The 18282-nt window shown below is 39.2% G+C and overlaps 1 pseudogene; it reads left to right on the top strand.

The window, feature by feature from the left end:
• Positions 1–17203: 17203 nt before the first annotated feature.
• LOC119539399 lies at positions 17204–17819 on the top strand (annotated as a pseudogene).
• The last annotated feature ends 463 nt before the right edge of the window (positions 17820–18282 follow it).

The raw sequence follows: 18282 nt of genomic DNA on the forward strand, positions 1-18282 counted from the left end.
CTTGAGGGCAGCTATTATACACATGTTTGAATGAGCAATCATGAACACTCTTGAAACAAATGTTAAAATAGAAAGTCTCACCAAAGAAATTAAAGATATAAAGAAGAAATATTGAAACCTTAAAGCTGAAAATTACAATAATTAAATTTCAGTTGGTCACTTGAGACATTTAGAAGACTTTCTAATCTAGAGAAATAAGGTTAGATTTAATAAATGCATAGGTCAAATATATCAAATGAAGGAATTGGTTAGAGTCTATTTTGGTACATTTAGTATATATAGAATATAGTATATAGTATAGTATTGTATATAGTATATTTATAGTAATATAGCATAATTTAAGTATGTATGATACCAGTGTTTCTGAATTTTCTCATTTCAACTAACACTCTTATTTTTAACAGGTAGCAATATATTAATTTTAAGAGCAAAAGGAAAATATGCCAAAAAGAAAGTAGTCTAAGAATGATTAAAAGACACGTGTTATATATTTTATCATGATCCATATAAAAAGAAACAATATATATATATAACACATAGCCCATGTTCTCAACTTAGATTCATCCAACAAATATTTATTGACTGTCTATTAGCTGCTAGACATTACACAGTCACTGCTCTTGAGAAATACCCAGGTCACCAGGGGAGACAGACATATAAACAAACAATTAAAATTAACGTGATATTTGCCATAACAAGAGGTCACAAAGCATATTGACAGAGGTTCCGCAGAGAAGACATTTGGGCTAGGCTTTTGAGTAGGTAAGACAGTCTCCAGGAGGAAGTAAGAGGAGAAGAGCCAAGAGAAAGGTGGGTCCATCCTTGGCAAAGTATGAAAGAGCATGACTTAATAACACTTAAGCATAAAAGGAGAAGGGGTAAAGTCGGAAAAGGACATAGAGAGGACAGTTTGGGAAGTCTTCCACACTATGAAAACTTTGAGGTAGGGGAGAGAAGTAGGATCAGAAGTTTCCTCAAAAATCCAAACGTTGGAGACAGGTGGAGTCTATTGCAGTTGCCTAGCAATAAATAAGGTACTGAACTATAACAGTAGAAGTGGAAATAGAGAGGGGAGTTCAGGCTCCAAAGATATTTAGGAGACAAAACTAAAAAGAGTTGGTGACCCAGCTGGCTGTGAAGAAGAAGGAGTCAATAACTTGGACAACAGTCTAAAGATGGGGAATATAAAAGGAAAAAGTTAGGTGAAGAAAAATATAAAAGTTGGGTTATGTTTGAACCTGTTCAATGTGAGGAGCTCCTAGATAGCTAGATGGAGACTTACAGCACATTATGGAAACAAGAATGAGGATTTTGGAGGCGGGGCAAGATGGCAGACTGGTGAGCTGTAAGTTTTAGTTACTCCTCCAGGAAAGTAGGTAAAAAGCCAGGAACTGCGTGGACTGGACACCACAGAGCAATCTGTCTTTGGGCATACTTCATACAACACTCATGAAAATGTCGAACTGCTGAGATCAGCGAAATCTGTGAGTTTTTGCGGCCAGGGGACCCGCGCCCCTCCCTGCCAGGCTCAGTCCCGTGGGAGGAGGGGCTGCCAGCTCCGGGAAGGAGAAGGGAGAACTGCAGTGGTAGCCTTTCTCAGAAACTCATTCTACTGATTCAAATTCCAACCATAGATAGACTGAGACCAGACACCAGAGAATCTGAGAGCTGCCAACCCAGCAGAGAGGAGACAGGCATAGAAAAAAAAAAATAACACGTAAAACTCCAAAATAAAAGCAGAGGATTTTTGGAGTTCTGGTGAACACAGAAAGGGGAAGGGCGGAGCTCAGGCCTTGAGGCGCATATGCAAATCCCGAAGAAAAGCTGATCTCTCTGCCCTGTGGACCTTTCCTTAATGGCCCTGGTTGCTTTGTCTATTAGCATTTCAATAACCCATTAGATCTCTGAGGAGGGCCCCCCCCTTTTTTTTTTTTAATCCTTTTTTCTTTTTCTAAAACAATTACTCTAAGAAGCCCAATACAGAAAGCTTCAAAGAATTGCAATTTGGGCACGTCAAGTCAAGAGCAGAACTAAGAGAGCTCTGAGACAAAAGGCAATAATCCAGTGGCTGAGAAAATTCACTAAACACCACAACTTCCCAAGAAAAGGGGGGTGTCCGCTCACAGCCACCATCCTGGTGGACAGGAAACACTCCTGCCCATCGCCAGCCCCATAGCCCAGAGCTGCCCCAGACAACCCAGTGTGACGGAAGTGCTTCAAATAACAGGCACACACCACAAAACTGGGCGTGGACATTAGCCTTCCCCGCAACCTCAGCTGATTGTCCCAGAGTTGGGAAGGTGGAGCAGTGTGAATTAACAAAGCCCCATTCAGCCATCATTCGAGCAGACTGGGAGCCTCCCTACACAGCCCGGCAGCCCAGAACTGCCCTGGGGGGATGGCACTCACCTGTGACATAGCACAGTCATCCCTCAACAGAGGACCCGGGGTGCACAGCCTGGAAGAGGGGCCCACATGCAAGTCTCAGGAGCCATACGTCAATATCAAGGACTTGTGGGTCAGTGGCAGAGACAAACTGTGGCAGGACTGAAGTGAAGGATTACACTATTGCAGCAGCTTTAAAACTCTAGGATCACCAGGGAGATTTGATTGTTAGGGCCACCCCCCCTCTCCGACTGCCCAGAAACACGCCCCACATACAGGGCAGGCAACACCAACTACACACGCAAGCTTGGTACACCAATTCGGCCCCACAAGACTCACTCCCCCACTCACCAAAAAAAAGGCTAAGCAGGGGAGAGCTGGCTTGTGGAGAACAGGTGGCTCGTGGACGCCACCTGCTGGTTAGTCAGAGAAAGTGTACTCCACGAAGCTGTAGATCTGATAAATTAGAGATAAGGACTTCAATAGGTCTACAAACCCTAAAAGAACCCTATCAAGGTCAGCAAATGCCACGAGGCCAAAAACAACAGAAAATTATAAAGCATATGAAAAAACCAGATGATATGGATAACCCAAGCCCAAGCACCCAAATCAAAAGACCAGAAGAGACACAGCATCTAGAGCAGCTACTCAAAGAACTAAAGATGAACAATGAGACCATAGTACGGGATATGAAGGAAATCAAGAAGACTCTAGAACAGCATAAAGAAGACATTGCAAGACTAAATAAAAAAATGGATGATCTTATGGAAATTAAAGAAACTGTTGACCAAATTAAAAAGATTCTGGACACTCATAGTACAAGACTAGAGGAAGTTGAACAACGAATCAGTGACCTGGAAGATGACAGAATGGAAAATGAAAGCATAAAAGAAAGAATGGGGAAAAAAATTGAAAAAATCGAAATGGACCTCAGGGATATGATAGATAATATGAAACGTCCAAATATAAGACTCATTGGTGTCCCAGAAGGGGAAGAAAAGGGTAAAGGTCTAGGAAGAGTATTCAAAGAAATTGTTGGGGAAAACTTCCCAAATCTTCAAAACAACATAAATACACAAATCATAAATGCTCAGCGAACTCCAAATAGAATAAATCCAAATAAACCCACTCCGAGACATATACTGATCACACTGTCAAACACAGAAGAGAAGGAGCAAGTTCTGAAAGCAGCAAGAGAAAAGCAATTCACCACATACAAAGGAAACAGCATAAGACTAAGTAGTGACTACTCAGCAGCCACCATGGAGGCAAGAAGGCAGTGGCACGATATATTTAAAATTCTGAGTGAGAAAAATTTCCAGCCAAGAATACTTTATCCAGCAAAGCTCTCCTTCAAATTTGAGGGAGAGCTTAAATTTTTCACAGACAAAGAAATGCTGAGAGAATTTGCTAACAAGAGACCTGCCCTACTGGAGATACTCAAGGGAGCCCTACAGACAGAGAAACAAACACAGGACAGAGAGACTTGGAGAAAGGTTCAGTACTAAAGACATTCGGTATGGGTACAATAAAGGATATTAATAGAGAGAGGGAAAAATGTGGCAAACATAAACCAAAGGATAAGATGGCCGATTCAAGAAATGCCTTCACCGTTTTAACGTTGAATGTAAATGGATTAAACTCCCCAATTAAAAGATATAGATTCGCAGAATGGATCAAAAAAAATGAACCATCAATATGTTGCATACAAGAGACTCATCTTAGACACAGGGACACAAAGAAACTGAAAGTGAAAGGATGGAAAAAAATATTTCATGCAAGCCACAGCCAAAAGAAAGCAGGTGTAGCAATATTAATCTCAGATAAAATAGACTTCAAATGCAGGGATGTTTTGAGAGACAAAGAAGGCCACTACATACTAATAAAAGGGGCAATTCAGGAAGAAGAAATAACAATCATAAATGTCTATGCACCCAATCAAGGTGCCACAAAATACATGAGAGAAACACTGGAAAAACTAAAGGAAGCAATTGATGTTTCCACAATAATTGTGGGAGACTTCAACACATCACTCTCTCCTATAGATAGATCAACCAGACAGAAGACCAATAAGGAAATTGAAAACCTAAACAATCTGATAAATGATTTAGATTTAACAGACATATACAGGACATTACATCCCAAATCACCAGGATACACATACTTTTCTAGTGCTCATGGAAGTTTCTCCAGAATAGATCATATGCAGGGACATAAAACAAGCCTCAATAAATTTAAAAAGATTGAAATTATTCAAAGCACATTCTCTGACCACAATGGAATACAATTAGAAGTCAATAACCATCAGAGACTTAGAAAATTCACAAATACCTGGAGGTTAAACAACACACTCCTAAACAATCAGTGGGTTAAAGAAGAAATAGCAAGAGAAATTGCTAAATATATAGAGACGAATGAAAATGAGAACACAACATACCAAAACCTATGGGATGCAGCAAAAGCAGTGCTAAGGGAGAAATTTATAGCACTAAACGCATATATTAAAAAGGAAGAAAGAGCCAAAATCAAAGAACTAATGGATCAACTGAAGAAGCTAGAAAATGAACAGCAAACCAATCCTAAACCAAGTAGAAGAAAAGAAATAACAAGGATTAAAGCAGAAATAAATGACATAGAGAACAAAAAAACAATAGAGAGGATAAATATCACCAAAAGTCGGTTCTTTGAGAAGATCAACAAGATTGACAAGCCCCTAGCTAGACTGACAAAATCAAAAAGAGAGAAGACCCATATAAACAAAATAATGAATGAAAAAGGTGACATAACTGCAGATCCTGAAGAAATTAAAAAAATTATAAGAGGATATTATGAACAACTGTATGGCAACAAACTGGATAATGTAGAAGAAATGGACAATTTCCTGGAAACATATGAACAACCTAGACTGACCAGAGAAGAAATAGAAGACCTCAACCAACCCATCACAAGCAAAGAGATCCAATCAGTCATCAAAAATCTTCCCACAAATAAATGCCCAGGGCCAGATGGCTTCACAGGGGAATTCTACCAAACTTTCCAGAAAGAACTGACACCAATCTTACTCAAACTCTTTCAAAACATTGAAAAAAATGGAACACTACCTAACTCATTTTATGAAGCTAACATCAATCTAATACCAAAACCAGGCAAAGATGCTACAAAAAAGGAAAACTACCGGCCAATCTCCCTAATGAATATAGATGCAAAAATCCTCAACAAAATACTTGCAAATCGAATCCAAAGACACATTAAAAAAATCATACACCATGACCAAGTGGGGTTCATTCCAGGAATGCAAGGATGGTTCAACATAAGAAAAACAATCAATGTATTACAACACATTAACAAGTCAAAAGGGAAAAATCAATTGATCATCTCAATAGATGCTGAAAAAGCATTTGACAAAATCCAACATCCCTTTTTGATAAAAACACTTCAAAAGGTAGGAATTGAAGGAAACTTCCTCAACATCATAAAGAGCATATATGAAAAACCCACAGCCAGCATAGTACTCAATGGAGAGAGACTGAAAGCCTTCCCTCTAAGATCAGGAACAAGACAAGGATGCCCGCTGTCACCACTGTTATTCAACATTGTGCTGGAAGTGCTAGCCAGGGCAATCCGGCAAGACAAAGAAATAAAAGGCATCCAAATTGGAAAAGAAGAAGTAAAACTGTCATTGTTTGCAGATGATATGATCTTATATCTAGAAAACCCTGAGAAATCGACGATACAGCTACTAGAGCTAATAAACAAATTTAGCAAAGTAGCAGGATACAAGATTAATGCACAAAAGTCAGTCATGTTTCTATATGCTAGAAATGAACAAACTGAAGAGACACTCAAGAAAAAGATACCATTTTCAATAGCAACTAAAAAAATCAAGTACCTAGGAATCAACTTAACCAAAGATGTAAAAGACCTATACAAAGAAAACTACATAACTCTACTAAAAGAAATAGAAGGGGACCTTAAAAGATGGAAAAGTATTCCATGTTCATGGATAGGAAGACTAAATGTCATTAAGATGTCAATTCTACCCAAACTCATCTACAGATTCAATGCAATCCCAATCAAAATTCCAACAACCTACTTTGCAGACTTGGAAAAGCTAGTTATCAAATTTATTTGGAAAGGGACGATGCCTCGAATTGCCAAAGACACTCTAAAAAAGAAAAACGAAGTGGGAGGACTTACACTCCCTGACTTTGAAGCTTATTATAAAGCCACAGTTGCCAAAACAGCATGGTACTGGCACAAAGATAGACATATAGATCAATGGAATCGAATTGAGAATTCAGAGATAGACCCTCAGATCTATGGCTGACTGATCTTTGATAAGGCCCCCAAAGTCACTGAACTGAGTCATAATGGTCTTTTCAACAAAAGGGGCTGGGAGAGTTGGATATCCATATCCAAAAGAATGAAAGAGGACCCCTACCTCACCCCCTACACAAAAATTAACTCAAAATGGACCAAAGATCTCAATATAAAAGAAAGTACCATAAAACTCCTAGAAGATAATGTAGGAAAACATCTTCAAGACCTTGTATTAGGCGGCCACTTCCTAGACTTTACACCCAAAGCACAAGCAACAAAAGAGAAAATAGATAAATGGGAACTCCTCAAGCTTAGAAGTTTCTGCACCTCAAAGGAATTTCTCAAAAAGGTAAAGAGGCAGCCAACTCAATGGGAAAAAATTTTTGGAAACCATGTATCTGACAAAAGACTGATATCTTGCATATACAAAGAAATCCTACAACTCAATGACAACAGTACAGACAGCCCAATTATGAAATGGGCAAAAGATATGAAAAGACAGTTCTCTGAAGAGCAAATACAAATGGCCAAGAAACACATGAAAAAATGTTCAGCTTCACTAGCTATTAGAGAGATGCAAATTAAGACCACAATGAGATACCATCTAACACCGGTTAGAATGGCTGTCATTAAACAAACAGGAAACTACAAATGCTGGAGGGGATGTGGAGAAATTGGAACTCTTATTCATTGTTGGTGGGACTGTATAATGGTTCAGCCACTCTGGAAGTCAGTCTGGCAGTTCCTTAGAAAACTAGAGATAGAGCTACCATTCGATCCAGCGATTGCACTTCTCGGGATATACCCGGAAGATCGGAAAGCAGTGACACGAACAGATATCTGCACGCCAATGTTCATAGCAGCATTATTCACAATTGCCAAGAGATGGAAACAATCCAGATGTCCTTCAACAGATGAGTGGATAAATAAAATGTGGTATATACACACGATGGAATACTACGTGGCAGTAAGAAGGAACGATCTGGTGAAACATATGACAACATGGATGAACCTTGAAGACATAATGCTAAGCGAAATAAGCCAGGCACAAAAAGAGAAATATTATATGCTACCACTAATGTGAACTTTGAAAAATGTAAAACAAATGGTTTATAATGTAGAATGTAGGGGAACTAGCAGCAGAGAGCAATTAAGGAAGGGGGAACAATAATCCAAGAAGAACAGATAAGCTATTTAACGTTCTGGGGATGCCCAGAAATGACTATGGTCTGTTAATTTCTGATGGATGTAGTAGGAACAAGTTCACTGAAATGTTGCTATATTATGTAACTTTCTTGGGGTAAAGTAGGAACATGTTGGAAGTTAAGCAGTTATCTTAGATTAGTTGTCTTTTTCTTACCTCCTTGTTATGGTCTCTTTGAAATGTTCTTTTATTGTATGTTTCTTTTCTTTTTAACTTTTTTTTTCATACAGTTGATTTAAAAAACAAGGGAAAGTTAAAAAAAAAAAAGAAGAAAAGAAAAACAAGGAAAAAAAAAAAGATGTAGTGCCCCCTTGAGGAGCCTGTGGAGAAGGCAGGGGTATTCGCCTACCCCACCTCCATGGTTGCTAACATGACCACAGACATAGGGGACTGGTGGTTTGATGGGTTGAGCCCTCTACCATAAGTTTTACCCTTGGGAAGATGGTTGCTGCAAAGGAGAGGCTAGGCCTCCCTATATTTGTGCCTAAGAGTCTCCTCCTGAATGCCTCTTTGTTGCTCAGATGTGGCCCTCTCTCTCTGGCTAAGCCAACTTGAAAGGTGAAATCACTGCCCTCCCCCCTACGTGGGATCAGACACCCAGGGGAGTGAATCTCCCTGGCAACGTGGAATATGACTCCCGGGGAGGAATGTAGACCCGGCATCGTGGGACGGAGAACATCTTCTTGACCAAAAGGGGGATGTGAAAGGAAATGAAATAAGCTTCAGTGGCAGAGAGATTCCAAAACGAGCCGAGAGATCATTCTGGTGGGCACTCGTACGCACACTTTAGACAACCCTTTTTAGGTTCTAAAGAATTGGGGTAGCTGGTGGTGGATACCTGAAACTATCAAACTACAACCCAGAACCCATGAATCTTGAAGACAGTTGTATAAAAATGTAGCTTATGAGGGGTGACAATGGGATTGGGAAAGCCATAAGGACCAAACTCCACTTTGTCTAGTTTATGGATGGATGTGTAGAAAAGTAGGGGAAGGAAACAAACAGACAAAGGTACCCAGTGTTCTTTTTTACTTCAATTGCTCTTTTTCACTCTAATTATTATTCTTGTTATTTTTGTGTGTGTGCTAATGAAGGTGTCAGGGATTGATTTAGGTGATGAATGTACAACTATGTAATGGTACTGTAAACAATCGAAAGTACAATTTGTTTTGTATGACTGCGTGGTATGTGAATATATCTCAATAAAATGACGATAAAAAAAAAAAAAGAATGAGGATTTTAGGAGAATGAAGGGAACTGGGGGTAAAGGTTTAGGAGTCAGTGAAATATATGAGTTATTAGAGCCCCTGAGGCTAGATGAAATGAAATATGGACAATATATTTTTACCATCATTATTTTATTCTAATAAATGTCCCCCTAGGAAGGAACACTGATTAGAAACTGACTTAAAGTTTACTATAAATGAAGTTTCCTTTGTTTTAAAAAGTTTGTAAACCACTGCTCAAAATGATCATCATAAAAGCCAAAAACTATGCAATCTTCTACATCACCATTTAACTGCACTTCTGGAAGGGGAATTAGAAATAGCCCTGAGTCCTGCCCACCCCAGCCTGAGCAGGAGTCCAACAACTGAGGAAACAGATCTCAAAGATGGCAGGACTCTTCTACTGAAGTTGTAATCAAAACCCTGAAGCTATTTCCACCCTCTACTATACTGAGCATCTCTCTCCTCTATTCCTCACCCCACATCTTTTTCCCTCCCCATTTTTTTTTTTTTTTTTTTTTTTTTTTTGATGACTATATCTCTATGCTATGAATAGGCAATAACTGCTCTTGGAGCAGGAATTAGCTTTATCTACTTCATACAAAGCCCTGTGCTAGGTGGTGTTAAGATAAAATAGAGTAAATTATTTAAGAAATAAATCCAGTAAGGACAAATCATATAGCTTTTGGGTATCTCAGGAGTCAAAACTAGAGAAGGAGGGAGGAATTACAAAACCCAGGCAAAATGAAGGTGTCCTTGCTTACGATTATATTTGGGCATCTAAGTCCAACCAGCTTATCTCTAAGTGTATGACACTCCTGGGAGGAGTACTGTGGAGGAGGAAGAGAAGAGAAGGGGTCCCAGCCAAATTTTTACTCCTCAATCAATATGAGAAGTTCTTTGCCAAGGCCGCAGAAAAGTATTCAACCACTAACAATATGCAGGAAAAAAAAAATCTACTAAGCATCTGGAATTGAAATTAATAGTAATAGCTGTCTTAGCAGGAATTTTTGATAACAAAAAGTTTTGGAAGATCCTGAGGAGCTAGGAAATGGAAAAGAACTAAAGTTCTGGGAGCCCCAAATGCATGAGGCTGACATGAGTTTGCCACTTCATGTGTTAAGCAATTTGGGGCCCTGCACTGATCCATCGCCCTGACAAGACTAATGCACTCAAGACAGGGAAAGTAACACTTGGAAAGAACACTTCACATACACTTCTGGATGAAATATTTTAATGTTTTGTGGGGTCTGTCATTACCACTAGAGAAATCTCTAAAAGTACAGAAACATGAATCGCTGGTGTCTGGTTAGGCCTGTCTTTCAGGAGCTGAGAAGTTGCTTTGGGGTACTTTCCTGACTTGCCCTAAAGGTTTTTCAGACTGCTCTATAATTTAGATAATTGAAATGCATATTGTATCAACAGATACTTCCTTTGAAGGAGGTAAACAGGAGGACAATACCTCAGTCATCAGAAACAGCCAGACATACCTATAGGGCATGCAAAGCCAGCCAAACTTCTCTTTGTTTTACATTTTGAAAAGGAAGAATAATTTAGTACAAATCTACTAGGAAAAGAAAAATGTGCCAGCAACACCCAAGATGATGTCATATCAGCTGTAAGCCTCAGGTCAACTACAGTGCAACAGGAAGCTTGGGACTGGAGACAAGCACCACCCAGCCCTCTGTCCCCTCCCCCAGACTAATACATAGACTTACTAAATGCACTTTCCAAATCTGGATTGTCAGATAGGAATTTGTGTGTACAATTCTGCCATTTCAAAAGCTAAACCCTGTATTTATAAGGAAACATACAAGCTGCAAAGTATTCTATAGCTCAAAGGGTCCCATAAAGCATCATTTAGAAACTTTAAAAACAAAGTAAAATCCTTCTTAAAAACCCGGTTATAAAAACTGAGACCAGTTCAGCCATTGCTGAACACTGCAGCAATTAAGGCAAGTGTAATCAAGAGGACAAAAGTAGAAACCTGATTAGAAAATATTTGAAAAGTTGGTTTTTATTTTTGTTTTTGAGGCTCATTTTCTACAGCATACTCTTGGTCAATCCAACTATCTGCTTCCATGCACAAAGCTCTTGTGTGAGAGGTTGTAGAGGAGAAAAGTAACCATCACCATCAGGATCACCCAAAAACAAACGAACAAAACATAGTATAAGTTTCTGCTCTCCAAAAGGCCACAGAAACTTTTCCTGGAAATCTTGCTAATGTATTTGCTGTTTTTCCTATGCCCTCCTAAAGCTATCATCACATAAGAAGCATCCTTTCAATAAAAGAAGACCAAGAGGAGGTCAAGGCCCTGGTGATAGAAGACAGAATGAATTTATGGCCCTGGTCAAGTGTTTTTATCTTTCAGTGGGAGAAAGATACTTGTGGCTACAAGAGGGAGATACAAGAAAGAAGGCAGCCTCCTAACTTGTAAATTCCCTGGCTGATTTGATAACAAATATCACTTTTCCTTTGGTGCCACTGGCAAAAAAGTCACTGTGATGACAAAGGTACCATTATTTTGGTTAGCATTTTGCTGGGTCCTGTTAATAATCACACTTGTAGTCTACTAATGACCTAGGTTCTCACATCACTAAATAAATATTACCTGGTGGCAAATATTAGTATCCCAACTTGGCATTCCAAAGAAGTCATGAAACCTATCTGAAAGGTCAAATCTCAGTAAATAAGGCCAAAGCACCCCCCCCGCCCCGCCCCATGCCCCAAATCCCCTATTTCTACTATTTTCATAGTTTCAGTATAAATTCTTGTGCCTCTGGCCTTCCACAGAATTTCCTACCAATTCAATCATAAGTGGGGTGATATATATTTGATTTGAAGTTCATAAAAGTAGAGCCCTAGAAGGGATTTCTAGATGCAGGACTCACTTGAGACTCGTTAAGTACAGATTCATGACACCCCTTAAATGACAGTTTTAATATTGCAGGTATATGCAGTGTTCTCAGGAAAAAATCCACAACTTTCTTAGATTCTTAGGAGCTCCCAATTTAAAAATTGCTGATATGCAAATTGGTCAATATCAACTCTTCCTTTGCTTTGGAAGAATCACTGTGGAACTTTTATAATAAATACACACCCCCAAATCCCAAATCCTGACTGACTAAATTGGTTGACAGGGCTGGGACATGTGAATTTTTATAAAACATTCCTGAAGTGATTATATACACAGCCAGGGTTGCAAAACACTATGTAGCTTCAATTGCTATTCTTTTTATTATATTTAATCACAGAACTTGAAACCTGAAAGAAATCTTAGCTATCACAAGACCAGCACATTCATTTTACAGAGACAAGCTACAGCTGTTGAAGAACTTGCTGAAGAGTATACGAATAATAAGAAACAATTGCAACCAGAACTACAGCTTTCAAAGGTTATATGTGAAGAAGGTTATTTGCATAAATTATATGCAAATTTAATATACAGCTTTAAATTTTTAAAAAATCACATTCACAATTTTATAAGAAAAAATCATAAAGTTGGTGTGGTAGATTGAATCGCATACTCCAATTTAGATACTTGCTTAATCTTAATCTGCATTCTATGGGTGTGATCCCATTGTAAATAGGAACTCATGAAGATGTTATTTTTTAATTAAGGTGTGGCCCAACTAAACCAAGGTGGGTCTTAATCCAGATTACCAGAGGTTATAAAAAGAAACATGAAGCCAGAAATTAGGAAAAGCCACAAGAAGGAACCGGAAGCTAGAAGTCAGTGGGAACCGGGAAGAGAAAAGAAAGGACATTGCCATGAGATGGGAGGCAGATATACAAACAAAGGAATCCCAAGGATTGCTGGCAGCCAGCACCTGGGTACTACAGACTCTGGCAGGAGGCAAGCCTTGCTGATATCTTGATTTTGGACTTCTTCTAGTCTCAAAACCATTAGCCAATAAAATCTCACTTTTTAAACCAATACATTGTGTGATATTTGTGATAGCAGCTTTGGCCAACTAAGACAACTGGATATACCATTTTTTTTTCCTACTCAGACCCCTACGACCACCTCCTGAATTTCTTCTTTAGCAGAGAAAGCTCACCATCTTTTCTAGCTTATATACAAAATTAAGCTAATATCTGTATGAAGATTATGGTAAATATAAAAAGAATCCTATTTACAGGAAAGAACCACAGAGGGTAGCAGATTATGATCAGTTCATAATGAAGATTGGCTGACCCTTTTATCAACTGGGTTAGACAAGTCCTGATAATCAAAATTATGGCTCGCCACAATTTGTTAAGCTTTTATTTCTAGCTGTTTTATTTTGTTTTTAATTATTAAAACAAAGAACTAGAGCATGATTACCACCACAAACGGACTACATGGCCAAGGCACCTCATTTGCTTCTGGAAGGTTTTTACACGTTCCAAACCAGGAAGGATAGGCCCTTCAATAGCAGATCAGATAACATGTATTTATCCTAACAGAAGAACTTTTAAAATGCAATCTGAGTTGAAGGGAAGAAAGGGAAAGGAGGAAGTGACTTTCCCTTTGTTAAATTTCACAATAAATTTACAACCAGAGTCAGCAAGTGCTTTTCAGTAGCTGAGATAATGTACCACTGCCCTCTGTAATGTATGAGTCCCCATTGAGGGAAGTCAGCTGAACCCCAAGGACAGCATTCCAAAGCACTGAAAATAATTCTTTCATTATACACCCACTATGTGACTTGATTCAGACAAGATCGCTCCCTGGTCTGCCAAAGGAGAAAGTGTAGAAAGGAAAGGAGATGACAGAATTCACTTTGTTGACAATGACCCAGGCAGATTAGTAAAAACTGTTAATGTTCAAGCGCTAATTATACAGCAAGAACTGCTCTAAAAATTTTACGTATGTTATCTCACGTAGATTATAAATTCTTGAAACAAAAGTCATGTCTAATATATTTAACCTCTCAGGGTTTTGGGCAATGTCTTAAATATAGCAGATATTTAATAAACATTTGATGAACTGAAATGGAAAAGGGAGAACTGAAGAACATTTGTTCCAAAGAGAACGTGAGTACTTCATGAAGTTAAGAGTGCTTTACACAAACCCAAGTAATGCAATACTCTTGTTTCATGATCACGCTTCATTTGCACTCTGTCTCCACACGAGCTGAGAGAGCAGGGGCCGTGCATTTTCATACTCACATCTCTGGTGGAGGCAGTGTCTACGCATGGCACAAGCATGCAATATATATTTGCAGAAAAACTGAATGAACTGAGAACATTAATAGATGCAATTTATGTAAACCCTCTTCAAGTGAACTATGTATTTTATATATTTATCCTTTTTATTTTCTGTTTCCTCTTACTAAAATATAAGTTCCATGAAAAGAGGAAATTGTGTCCGCTCACACGATCACCATCATGTTCCCCAGAACAAAGCTTAGGGGAAAAAGGGTAGCCAATAAATAGTTGAATTTTTTTTTGTTGAATGAATGAATTAAATGCTAATAAATACAGAACACTGCGCTGTGTCCTGGAGATACAAGGAACATAATGCATCATCCTATCTGGTGGAAAATAGCTCTGACTCCCATCATTGCTAAACATGGATATCATTAAGGCTAATCTGAAGACTGAAATTTTTCTGCTAGAAAAAACGTTCTGTTATTTATATATTAACACTTCAAAAAATACACGTAATATTAATTGCATGCATTTTATAGTGAATGTGGCTCTAACACTATATGCCATAAAATCCTCAGTTCTGGATAAGTTGGGCCCCTACCCCATGCTAGTCTCTTTAAAGAGCCCCATCTGACCTTTATCTAGCATGCCCCTCCCCATGGGTAAGGAGTCCATAGGCCAAAGGCACATGTCCACTAGGAGCCCAAAATCTTCTTCTAGATGGTGTTTCAGGCAGTAGGCTCTGAAGGTTACTGTCCAAACGACCCGAGCCTACTTCCAGGGCCTCCCTGAGTTCTCTTGCAAATACTCTCTCTCCCAAGGGTGAACCACTCCTTAGCATGCACATCTGGAGGTCATGGGCATGAACATTAGGTCCCCTAAGTGCAGAACACAGCAGGGTTGGGAAGAGAAGGGGGCAAGCTGCGAACCCAGGCTGGGACCAGGGGCCCTGGTTCTGCCCATGCCACCCGATCAGGCGTGGAACTCTGAAGAGTAGGAAAACTCAAAATTCAAACCTGACTTTCAAGGTGGTTACAAAGGTGTATTTGTCAGAGTATATGAATTTCAGAACATATTTTATTTGACAGTTTTTTTTAATTTATAACTTATATATTTTAGAAAATCTATAGTATGTGGGCCTCAGTTTGCATTCTAGCTTTGGGCACCACAAAAGTTTAGGGGAGGTACTGCCTGTAAGAGAAACTGAGGCTCAGAGCAGTTAACTGACTTGCCTGAGACCACACAGCCAGTAACTGGAAGGGCAAGAACTCAAATCCAGTTCTTCATAATCTAGGTGTCAGTCCCTAGAGCAAAGCCCCTCCCTCAACTTTACAGTTTCAAAACACTTTCCTGTGTGCCCTCTCAGGTGGTGATTACAGCAATCCCGGAGGCTACCAGGAAGTGAGGCATTGGGTCCAGAAACACACAGCCCGCCATCTCTCCTAACATCCTGTGCCTTTTTCCTCAATGCCAGAGCAGCTAAATGCAGGCAAGAGTAAGTCCAAACGGTTTCTCTACGTGTTCAGTCTTGCAGATACCTGCACCAGTGAGAGAATCTGTGCTAGGGGTGAGCCCACAGTGTGACACATGGCTCAGGAACCTCACGAGACACAGCCTGGGGCTTCTGAATGAACATCTTTTTACAACTCTAAACCAGAAGTGCATTAGGGCTCTTGCAAAACAGGCTGTAAGGCAGTTTAGAAAGCCCACAGATAATACAGTCATAAGACCTATACTTACAGAGAGCCTTTCATCCAGGAAATTCAAAGAACTTTACAAGCTCAGAGCCATTCACCCAAACACTCCAGGGAGGTAAGCCGGTGGTGAGGGTTATACTCATCAATGAAGAAACTGAGGCAGGCCGACAGCCTTACGTACCATTCTTTAAAACATCCTTTGGTCTTTGAAAATGAATGGCCTTAAACATCCATAAAAAGCATGCCACCAATATAGGGGGGGAAGGGATCAGCATTTCTTCACGAATATTTTTATAGAAATCAAATGTAATGAAATTAAATACTATATCACAGAAAACTATGTCTTGGTGTAGTTCTTTCAACCAAAAGGACATCATCAGTCCACAGCAAGTGGTTTGTCATTAAATGTGAGATACTATTGGCTTTCAAAAGGCAAATTCCATAATAACGGATTTTAAGATAGAAATTTCAATCCTCCCCCCCCACCTCCGCCAAATGAATCAGGCTTTTACACTTTTGGCCAAAAAGCACTTAGCAAATGTGATTAGCATATTCTCTCTTGTCTAGATGGAATCAATTCCAAGCCATGGAGATTATGGTTATTGAAGTTTTGTTTGCTTTTTTACTGGGAGTTAGATGGCCCTAGGGTAGTATGTCTGAGATCACTGGAGGGAGAGTCTTTTCATAAATAAGAGAGATTAGGAGGTTCAAGGAGAATAAAACATAAAGTAGCTACTGCTGTTTACCTTAATAAAATCAGTAAGTTTGATTCAATGCACATACCTGAAAATTATCTTCATAACAATAACCAACACTTAATGAGTGCTTTTTGGCTGCTGACCACCAATCTTTGTCTTTACAATTAAACCATTTTACCCACAAGGAAACTGAAGCTCAGAAAAATTCATTGAGATTTCTACAGTCTCACAATGCTTACAGTAGAATTGGAAAGACAGTCATTTGCTCATTAAGTAAGTTGAACAACCTAGAATATGAAATATGAATGTATGTATAAATTACCTCTAAGGAGTTGGCAACCTAATGGAGAAATGCACAGGTAAGAAAACTTTCAAAAAGTGTTAATAACTCTTTTCTGGCTGGAACCACGAAGGGTGTTGAAGAGAAGAAGAACGTTCTGGCTGTGCAGGAAACTCTTAAGAAAAAGTGAAGGAATTTTGCTGAACTGAAGATCAAGCACTTGAGAAAGAAGTTTGCCCAAAAGATGCTTCGAAAGGCAAGGAGGAAGCTTATCTAAGAAAAAGCCAAGCACTATCACAAGGAATATAGGCAAATGTACAGAACTGAGATTCGAATGCCTAGAATGGCAAGAAAAGCTGGCAACTTCTATGTACCTGAGGAACCCAAATTGGCATTTGTCATCAGGATCAGAGGTATCAGTGGCATGAGCCCAAAGGTCCAAAAAGGGTTGCAACTTCTTCACCTTCGCCAAATCTTCAATTGCACCTTTGTTAAGCTCAACAAGGCCTCAATTAACATGCTGAGGATTGTGGAACCATATATTGCATGGGGGTGTCCGAACCTGAAGTCAGTAAACAAAATGATCTATAAGTGTGGTTATGGCAAAATCAGTAAGAAGCGGATTGCCTTGATAGGTAACTCCTTGATTGCACAATCTCCTGGTAAATATGGCATCATCTGCATGGAGGACCTGATTCATGAGATCTATACTGTTGGGAAAACGCTTCAAAGAAGCAAACAACTTCCTGTGGCCCTTCAAATTATCTTCTCCCAGAGAGGGGATGAAGAAAAAGACCACCCATTTTGTAGAATAGGGAGATGTTGGCAACAGGGAAGACCAGATCAATAAGCCTATTAGAAGGATGAACTAAGGTGTCTACTATGATTACTTCTATAATCTGGTCAGTTAATAAACACTGATTGCTTTCAAATTAAAAAAAAAAAAAGTTTTAATAGAGGAATGTGCAAGGCACCCATGTCAATGCAAGGAAAGCTGAACTAACTGTAGGGCTGGGACAGGGAACATGAATGACTTCTCAGAAGGAGGGTCTATTTCAACAGGCAGATAAAAGGAGAAAGGAATTCTAGACTAATGGAAATGGTTTCTACAAATGCACAAATGGCATAGAGAACCTAACCTTGGTCTCTCGGGCTGTTTAGCATGGTTAACAAGAATGAAGATGCATGAGAAGAGCTGGTAAAATACAACCCTGGGAACTGGATATTAACAGTTACTTTTGCAACTGTGCACATATTATTTCCCCAAGAAGATATCAGCCTCCTTGAAGACAAAAACCTACCTTGGATTTTAGCAGAGTGGTTTATGCCTGATAT

This window comes from Choloepus didactylus, chromosome 7, assembly GCF_015220235.1.
Source record: "Choloepus didactylus isolate mChoDid1 chromosome 7, mChoDid1.pri, whole genome shotgun sequence".
In the NCBI taxonomy this organism is placed as follows: Eukaryota; Metazoa; Chordata; class Mammalia; order Pilosa; family Megalonychidae; genus Choloepus; species Choloepus didactylus.